Source organism: Triticum dicoccoides, chromosome 4A, assembly GCF_002162155.2.
Source record: "Triticum dicoccoides isolate Atlit2015 ecotype Zavitan chromosome 4A, WEW_v2.0, whole genome shotgun sequence".
Taxonomy (NCBI): Eukaryota; Viridiplantae; Streptophyta; class Magnoliopsida; order Poales; family Poaceae; genus Triticum; species Triticum dicoccoides.
The window spans coordinates 363233447-363244272 of record NC_041386.1 but is presented as its reverse complement, the minus strand read 5'-3'; positions in this window follow the sequence as shown (position 1 = coordinate 363244272).

Sequence of the window (10826 nt, the reverse complement as noted above, 5' to 3'; positions counted from 1 at the left end):
CTAAGTCCCTGAAATCAGCAACATTAAGTACGCTACTTTGCATGCTTGTGCTAGTCACCACAAAGATCAAAAAAATACATGGCATACACCCCTGTAAAGATGGCATGGCATACTTCAAAACACATGTAGAGCTCAGGATCATAGCTTGCACACATTAATCATGGCAAAAATGACAAAAGTGCATTTGCTGATATGAATCTGAAACTAACATCACATAGCCCTCTTCCAACAGCATTTCGGACATCAAGATGAGCTCAAATGAAAATGATGCAATGAGATGAAATGGAGTACTCGTCGAGACAAACATTTCGATACGCTACACGCACGAATCGGAGCAATGATGAAGTTATGATGCAATGAAATATGCATAAAATTACTGGGATCTGGGGACTTAGAAGAATTTCGACCTCTCGGGGAAAGTCAACGCGGGACCGGATGAAGCTTGAGGGCGACGTGTTTGGTTCAAGGAGTGGTGGATCTGATCCACTCCCCGGATCGGATTAGGCCGGAGCTCCGGTGAAGTGAGCTTGAACTCCGGCGATCGCCGGAATGGCAGATCCGGTCGTGAGGCACCGGGGCGACCGCGGTCGAGGTCGGGGAAGCGCCTGGCTGCGGCTGGGACCGGAGGAGCAGCGGTGATGCGGCGGCGAGGCGCTCCGCGGCGAGGTGGCAGCGCAGTCCGGCGACGAGGCGGCGGGGGTGTGGCCTCCGGCAAAGTCCGGGTGGCCGGCGGGAGCTTGAGCGACGGCGGCGGAGCGCTCGGGCTCCCAGCGCACGGCGACGAAGCCGGTCGGGCTCGCGTGAGCCCCAGATGTGCTCCACGGGCCGCGGTGCGGGAAGGAGAGAGAGGGGCAGGCGCGGGGTGATGTGGCGGCGCGGGATAGGTTGGCGGTGGCGGTGGACATTGTCCGGCGCGGTGGGGAGTTTTTGTCTGGCGGCGCGAGGAGCGGGGCTAGGGTTTCATCTGCGCGCAAAATCCGGGAGGCACACATATATATAGGTAGAGTGAGCTAGGAGAGTCCAAATGAGGTGCGGTTTTCGGCCACGCGATCGTGATAGAACGGCCTAGGTGATGGAGGTTTAGGTGGGTTTTGGGCCACTTTGGAGGGGTGTTGGGCTGCAACACACACGAGGCCTTTACGTTCCCTTAGTTAACTGTTGGAGTATCAAACGAAGTCCAAATGGCACGAAACTTGGCAGGAGGTCTATCGGTAGTAAACGAAGGCCGCTTGGCAAGTCTCGGTCCAATCCGAGAATGTTTAAGACCCGCACACGAAAAGAGGTAGAAAAGGACACCGGAGGACATAGGAGCGCCGGAATGAAAAACAGACAACGGGGAAAATGCTCGGATGCATGAGACGAACACGTATGCAAATGAAATGCACATGATGACATGATATGAAATGCATGACACGCCAGCAATGACAAGGCAAGAACAGCGAATAACTGGAAGACACCTGACACATCGGTCTCAGGGCGTTACACATCTTGACTTGACTAACGATGGCAAAACGGTTGACCAAAAGTTTTACCGCTCTATGATTGGTTCATTGTTATATCTATGTGCCTCCCATCCCGATATTATGCTAAGTGTGTGCATGTGTGCACGATATCAAGAGGCACCCAAAGAATATCATCTTAAGGCTGTGAAAAGGATATTGAGATACTTAATGCATACACCAAATTTGGGGATTTGGTATCCTAAGAGGTCTTCTTTTGATCTTGTTAGCTACTCTGATTCGGACTATGCCGGAGACAAGGTTGATAGAAAGTCCACTTTGGGTACTTGTCAATTTCTTGGTAGATCTCTTGTGTCTTGGTCCTCTAAGAAACAAACCTCGGTATCCTTATCTACCACCGAAGCGGAATACATTGCCGCCGGTTCATGTTGTGCTCAATTACTTTGGATGACACAAACGCCTAAAGATTATGGGATCTATGTGAAACATGTTCCATTGCTTTCTGACAATGAAAGTGCTATTAAGATTGCTCACAATCCCGTGCAACATTCTCGAACTAAGCATATTGAAGTTCGTCATCATTTCATTCGAGATCATGTTGCTAAAGGAGACATTGATCTTAAGCATGTTCGTACCGGTAAGCAATTGGTGGATATTTTCACCAAACCGCTTGATGAGAAAGTATTTTGCCATTTGAGAGGTGAATTGAACATCATTGATGCTTCAAACTTGGTGTAGAAACTCCATTTGGATACATGCAAGGCACAAGCCTTTGACTAATCCTTGATATTTCTCTTATGATGATGATCATATGCCTTGGATCTACACTTGTACCCTTGCATGCTATCTAACCCTTGTAGGTACTTGGATGAGCTTGAATTCATGAGATTGCAACTTACTCACATCTTGAGCAATCTCTACATCACCAAGTGTCGGTGTACAAAAGTAGGGGCTCTCCTTTGTACCCCTTTACTTGTGTGCGGGCAGTCAGAGCTGCGCCCGTGGCCGCACTGAGCAGGGCCGAGGAGGGAAGCCGGAGCACAAGACAACCAAAGCAACGCCAAGACCCGAGACACAAAGAGCGAGGAGTGAAGTGGACTCCCCCGGCAAGACCCTTGCCGGGGCACCCTCCGCAGCCCCGGCAAGAGCCTTGCCGGGGCAACTTGCCCAATGCCAGCAGAGCGTGCCGCCCTTGAGCCAAGGGGTTCCAACTCCATCACCCACATCGAAACCAAGGCTCGGGAGACACCTCCATGGTGGCATGCAGATCTTTGTGGAGATAATAAATACACAAGACCAGATGAGAACCAGAAGACGACGATCCTTGGCAAGATCCTTGCCAAGGAAATCCATGAGACCCCAGGCAAGATCTTTGCCGGGGACGACCGTGGTGACACGGCAAGACCCTTGCCGAGCCCCCGGCAAGACCCTTGCCGAGGACATCTGCGGGGCCGCAGCCAGGCCCACGTCTGCCAAGACTCCACCACCGCTCCCATGCAGCTGCTAGCTCAACCAGCTGGGCAGGCATCTGCGTGGCAGCGTGCGGCCTCCACACCGACTCAGCAAGAACCTGCATGGTGGCATGCAGATCTTCGTGAAGACTCCGCCACCACGCCATCCCAGCAGCGAGCCAATGTGGCGCTGCAACGCCTTGTCAGCTTGGATGCGCGTCGGAGCCAGGCGAGGCGGCGACAGCTGGGACGAGCTTCCTTGGCGTCCCCAATAAAGCAAGAGGGGCACGTCGGCAATGCATTAAATGCGTTTGTCCGATGGTGCCAGCGGATAAACTCAGCCACTGTACCCCTTTCCACCTCCTGTGTGCCACTGTGGCAAACCCTTTTGGCTATAAAAGGAGGCCCGATGTGTACGGGACGGGGATTCGGATCTTTGGAACTAGACACACACCGTAGCTAGTTCAAGAACTCAAGAACACTCAAATACACATCAAAGCAGGACTAGGGTTTTACGCGTCTCCATGGCACGAACCTGGGTTAACGATCTTTGTGCTGACCGCCAGACCCGCTCTTTGCACAACCCCGCGCCCGCCAACCATAGACGGGATCCCAGTGATTCCATAGGTGTCATTTCCGCCGACATCTCTGGCGCGCCAGGCAGCGGTGCGCAGTTGTGAAAATCCGATCTAGCAATTAGTTTAGTAGTTCTTCATCTCCATGGCTCCCAAGAAGAAGATGATCACAGCGATCGGTTTGTCGGGGGCCAAACGGCCATTACTAGTGCGGGCAAGTGGTGGGGCGGTCATGGACGGAAGCCGAGGCGCGGCCCATGAACACCCGCATCGCTCTGGCAGCCAGAGCCTGGCAAGCGGCATCGTTCGTGCGCAAGACGACGGGCCGCACGCCACCAAATGCAAAGACGGAGCTGGACCCCCCGTAGGCAGCGCGGGGCCCTCTAGGTGCGGCGTCGTGCCACCCACAGACGGCGCGGAGACTTCCAAGGCGCCTACACCAGCGCCCACGACGCGCTCTTCCCAGGTTGTGCACGACAAGCAGTGTCACCATGCTGGTGACCCTGAGCGCCGCCATGGGAAGAGTCATGTGCATCATTCGCAGGACATAGAATGCCAGCACGCACGCCGAGACACTGGTGAAAATGGCGCACGGCCGCCAGGCCGTGATAGAGATCCTTCTAACGTGGTTAGAAGTCGGAGCTTGTCACGGTCCGTGCAACTTTCGCCGCCACCCACACCAGCAGAAGCTTTGGCGCGCGCAGTTGCTTCTCGACTTTCCTCCTGCTGCGGAAAAGCTCGATGAGTGGAGAGCCACCATCCGGAGCCTCGTTGGCATTGCCAACAAATATGAGCCGCAACCAGCGGGGCCCTCAGGCTGGCGCTCCGTCGAGCCACCGCATGCCAGTGGTGGAAGGACCGGAGGTGCTACGGCCATGGTGCACTCTCCTCCTCCATGCCAGCCACCGCGGGTGCCAGTCCGACGTGATGATGCTTGTGATAACATCTCCATAGCGTCGTCCGACCCACGGACCCACCGCGATCAGTGCCAAGTCCTTCGGGAGCGAGCCCATGAAGACCCTCGAACCACCATCGAGCGCCGCCGCGATGCACGCCACCAGTAAGATAGGCGGGCAGGGCCCACTATGGACCACCCAGCGTCGGGAGGCTCTGGCGGCCTACACTACAAGGTGGGTTTCCCAGCCTTTACCCGTGAGCTACAGCAGTTCCAGTGGCCCTCCCAACGCATGTTCAAGCCCGATGTCAGCGAGAAGTACAACGGCAAGACCCATCCGTCGGAGTTCCTCAGCATCTAGACCATTGCCATGCAAGCTGCTGGGGCTCACGACGATAAGGTGCTTGCCAATTACTTCCCGTTGGCACTCAAACCTAGTGTCATGTCATGGTTGATGCACTTGCTGGTGGATTCCATTTCTTCTTGGTCGGACTTATGCCACCAAGCTCATGGCCAGGCAAGCAATTTGCATATCATCCCCCGGAAGGAAGGTGAAACCCTGCGCAAGTACATACAGAGGTTCAGCCGGGTGCAATACAACATCCCAGATGTTCATCCGCCGCCGTGATCAGCGCATTTCATCAGAATGCATGCAAACCATGATACGTCTCCAACGTATCTATAATTTTTGATTGCTCCATGCTATATTATCTACTGTTTTGGACTATATTGGGCTTTATTTTCCACATTTATATTATTTTTGGGACTAACCTATTAACCGGAGGCCCAGCCCGGAATTGATGTTTTTTTGCCTATTTCAGTGTTTCGGATAAAATAGAATATCAAACGGAGTCCAAACGGAATAAAATCTTTGGAAACGTGATTTTCTCACCGAACGTGATCCAGGAGACTTGGACCCTACTGCAAGGGATCAAAGAGGCGGTCACGAGGGTGGGGGGCGCCCCCCCAGGGCGCGCCCCCTGCCTCGTGGGCCCCTCGGGGCTCCACCAATGTACTCCTTCCTCCTATATATACACACGTACCCCCAAACGATCAGAACAGGAGCCAAAAAACCTAATTCCACCACCGCAAATTTCTGTATCCACGAGATCCCATCTTGGCGCCTGTTCCGGAGCTCCGCCGGAAGAGGGCCGTCATCACGGAGGGCTTCTACATCATCATAGCCTCTCCGATGAAGTGTGAGTAGTTTACCTCAGACCATCGGGTCCATAGTTAGTAGCTAGATGGCTTCTTCTCTCTCTTTGAATCTCAATACAAAGTTCTCCCCCTCTCTCGTGGAGATCTATTCGATGTAATCTTCTTTCTTTGCGGTGTGTTCATTGAGACCGATGAATTGTGGGTTTATGATCAAGTCTATCTATGAATAATATTTGAATCTTCTCTAAATTCTTTTGTGCATGATTGGTTTTCTTCGCAAGTCTCTTCGAATTATCCGTTTTGTTTCGCCAACTAGATTGGTAGTTCTTGCCATGGGAGAAGTGCTTAGCTTTGGGTTCAATCTTGCGGTGTACTTACCCAGTGACAGAAGGGGCAGCAAGGCACGCATTATATTATTGCCATCGAGGATAACAAGATGGGGTTTATTTCATATTGCATGAATTTATCTCTCTACATCATGTCATCATTCATAAGGCGTTACTCTGTTTTTAACTTAATACTCTAGATGCATGCTAGATAGCGGTCGATGAGTGGAGTAATAGTAGTAGATGTAGAATCGTTTCGGTCTACTTGTCATGGACGTGATGCCTATATACATGATCATGCCTAGATATTCTCATAATTATGTACAATTCTATCAATTGCTCAACAGTAATTTGTTCACCCACCGTAGAATACTTATGCTCTTGAGAGAAGCCACTAGTGAAACCTATGGCCCCCGGGTCTATTCTCCTCCTATCAATCTCCATCACTTTTACATTGTTTTGCTATTTACTTTGACTTTACTTTTTACTTTGCATCTTTATATCAAAAATACCAAGAATATTCTATCTACCAGATCTCACTCACGTAAGTGACCGTGAAGGGCTTGACAACCCCTAATCGCGTTGGTTGCGAGTAGCTATCGCTTTGTGCAGGTACGAGGGACTTGAGCGTGGGCTCCTACTGGATTGATACATTGGTTCTAAAAAACTGAGAGAAATACTTACGCTACTTTGCTGCATTATCCCTTCCTCTTCGGGGAAAACCAACGCAAGCTCAAGACGTAGCAAGAAGGATTTCTGGCGCCGTTGCCAGGGAGTCTACGCAAAAAGTCAACATACCAAGTACCTATCACAATCCCTATCTCTCGCATTACATTATTTGTCATTTGCCTCTCGTTTTCCTCTCCCCCCAATTCACCCTTGCTGTTTTATTTTCCCTCTTTCTCTATCCTCCCTCTTTTTCCGCTATGTCTGGATCAAAAAAGGTTGGGGGTTCTCTCCAAGGTTTTAGTGCTTTGGACAACCCCTCTATCCTCGCTAAACTTATAAATAAGGATACTATGGAAAAACCTACCGGAGTTATCAATGAGAGTCTTAATAATTTTGATGAAGATGATTCTGGAATTTTTCATTATTTACTTGATGAATCTTTGAAAGATGCTTGGTATAGACTATTAAGGATCAGGGCTAGCTATGTTCCTCAATATCAAATTGAAGTTTACTAAAAAGCTTTTATATTGGCCTTCCTTCTTCTTTAAAGCATGTCTTAGATTCTATATTTGAAGAAGGTTTCCTTGAGGGGGATATCGTAGACACCTATGAAAAAATGAAAACTATATTTGGGCACCCCATGAATGAGAAAGTTGAATCTACATCTCTTTTGCTCTCTTATCAAAATGAATCTATTAAAGAGATAAAGGCTAGCTTAGATACAAACTTCCGTAACATACTTAATCTTTCTTCTACCATTAATGGCCATGTGCTTTATCAAAATAGAAGGATTAATTCTATAGATAGCAAGTTTTCTCTTTTCTTTCCTAATACCAAAGATGGCAATACCTAGATCTATTCTAGCTCGTTATGCCTAGCTAGGGGCATTAAATGATAGCGCTTGTTGGGAGGCAACCCAATTTTATTTTTATTCCTTGCTATTTGCTCCTGTTTAGTAATAAATAAATTATTAAGCCTCTGTTTAGGTTATGTTTTTTGTGTTTAATTAGTGTTTGTGCCAAGTAGAACCGTTGGGAAGACTTGGGGAATGTCTTGTTGAACTTGCTGTAAAAAACAGAAACTTTAGCGCTCACGAGAACTGCTGTCATTTTTATTTGAAGAGTGCTATTTAGTTAATTCTTTTTGCCTATGATTAATAGATAAATTCGTCACGTCCAGAAATTTATTTTATAATTTTTGAGGTTCCAGATCTTGCGCTAGCTACAGATTACTACAGACTGTTCTGTTTTGACAGATTCTGTTTTTCGTGTGTTGTTTGCTTATTTTGATGAATCTATGGCTAGTAAAATAGTTTATAATCCATATAGAAGTTAGAATAAAGTAGGTTTAACACCAATACAAATAAAGAATGAGTTCATTACAGTACCTTGAAGTGGTCTTTTGTTTTCTTTCGCTAACGGAGCTCACGAGTTTTCTATCTTGAGTTTTGTGATGTGAAGTTTTCAAGTTCTGGGTGAATTCTTTTGATGGATCATGGAACAATGAGTGGCAAGAGCCTAAGCTTGGGGATGCCCATGGCACTGTTGAGGAACGTAGTAATTTCAAAAAAATTCCTACGCACACGCAAGATCATGGTGATGCATAGCAACGGGAGGGGAGAGTGTGATCTACGTGCCCTTGTAGACCGACAGCGGAAGCGTTAGCACAACGCGGTTGATGTAGTCGTACGTCTTCATGGCCCGACCGATCAAGCACCGAAACTACGGCACCTCCGAGTTCTAGCACACGTTCAGCTCGATGACGATCCCCGGACTCCGATCCAGCAAAGTGTCGGGGAAGAGTTCCGTCAGCACGACGGCGTGGTGACGATCTTGATGTACTACCGTCGCAGGGCTTCGCCTAAGCACCGCTACAATATTATCGAGGATTATGGTGGAAGGGGGCACCGCAGACGGCTAAGAATATGATCACGTGGATCAACTTGTGTGTCTAGGGGTGCCCCCTGCCCCCGTATATAAAGGAGCAGGGGGAGGTGCGGCCGGCCAGGAGGAGGGCGTGCCAGGAGGAGTCCTACTCCCACCGGGAGTAGGATTCCCCCCCTTTCCTAGTTGGAATAGGATTCGGGAGGGGGAAAGAGGAGAGAGAGAAGGAAGGGGGGGCGCCGCCCCCCTCTCCTTGTCCTATTCGGACTAGGGGCAGGGGCGCGCGGCCCAGCCCTGGCCACCTCTCCTCTCTTCCACTAAAGCCCACTAAGGCCCATCTACCTCCCGGGGGGTTCCCGTAACCTCCCGGTACTCCGGTAAAATCCTGATTTCACCCGAAACAGTTCCGATATCCAAATATAGGCTTCCAATATATCAATATTTATGTCTCGACCATTTCGAGACTCCTCGTCATGTCCGTGATCACATCCGGGACTCCGAACAAACTTCGGTACATCAAAATGCATAAACTCATAATATAACTGTCATCAAAACCTTAAGCGTGTGGACCCTACGGGTTCGAGAACAATGTAGACATGACCGAGACACGTCTCCGGTCAATAACCAATAGCGGAACCTGGATGCTCATATTGGCTCCCACTTATTCTACGAAGATCTTTATTGGTCAGACCGCATAACAACATACGTTGTTCCCTTTGTCATCGGTATGTTACTTGCCCGAGATTCGATCGTCGGTATCTCAATACCTAGTTCAATCTCGTTACCGGCAAGTCTCTTTACTCGTTTCGTAATACATCATCTTGCAACTAACTCATTAGTTGTAATGCTTGCAAGGCTTATGTGATGTGCATTACCGAGAGGGCCCAGAGATACCTCTCCGACAATCGGAGTGACAAATCCTAATCTCGAAATACACCAACCCAACATGTACCTTTGGAGACACCTGTAGAGCTCCTTTATAATCACCCAGTTATGTTGTGACGTTTGGTAGCACACAAAGTGTTCCTCCGGCAAACGGGAGTTGCATAATCTCATAGTCATAGGAACATGTATAAGTCATGAAGAAAGCAATAGCAACATACTAAACAATCGGGTGCTAAGCTAATGGAATGGGTCATGTCAATCACATCATTCTCCTAATGATGTGATCCCATTAATCAAATGACAACACATGTCTATGTTTAGTAAACATAACCATCTTCGATTAACGAGCTAGTCAAGTAGAGGCATACTAGTGACGTTTGGTTTGTCTATGTATTCACACAAGTATTATGTTTCCGGATAATACAATTCTAGCATGAATAATAAACATTTATCATGATATAAGGAAATAAAATAATAACATTATTATTGCCTCTAGGGCATATTTCCTTCAGTCTCCCACTTGCACTAGAGTCAATAATGTAGATTACACAGTAATGATTCTAACACCCATGGAGCTTTGGTGTTGATCATGTTTTGCTCGTGGAAGAGGCTTAGTCAACGGGCCTGCTATATTCAGATCCGTATGTATCTTGCAGATCTCTATGTCTCCCACCTGGACTAGATCCCGGATGGAATTGAAGCGTCTCTTGATGTGCTTGGTTCTCTTGTGAAATCTGGATTCCTTTGCCAAGGCAATTGCACCAGTATTGTCACAAAATATTTTCATTGGACCCGATGCACTAGGTATGACACCTAGATCGGATATGAACTCCTTCATCCAGACTCCTTTGTTTGCTGCTTCCGAAGCAGCTATGTACTCCGCTTCACATGTAGATCCCGCCACAATACTTTGTTTAGAACTGCACCAACTGACAGCTCCACCGTTTAATGTAAACACGTATCCGGTTTGTGATTTAGAATCGTCCGGATCAGTGTCAAAGCTTGCATCAACGTAACCATTTACGATGAGCTCTTTGTCACCTCCATATATGAGAAACATATCCTTAGTCCTTTTCAGGTATTTCAGGATGTTCTTGACCGCTGTCCAGTGATCCACTCCTGGAATACTTTGGTACCTCCCTGCTAGACTTATAGCAAGACACACATCAGGTCTGGTACACAACATTGCATACATGATAGAGCCTATGGCTGAAGCATAGGGAACATCTTTCATTTTCTCTCTATCTTCTGCATTGGTCGGGGATTGAGTCTTACTCAATTTCACACCTTGTAACACAGGCAAGAATCCTTTCTTTGCTTGATCCATTTTGAACTTCTTCAAAACTTTGTCAGGGTATGTGATTTGTGAAAGTCCAATTAAGCGTCTTGATCTATCTCTATAGATCTTAATGCCCAATATGTAAGCAGCTTCACCGAGGTCTTTCATTGAAAAACTCTTATTCAAGTATCCTTTTATGCTATCCAGAAATTCTATATCATTTCCGATTAGCAATATGTCATCTA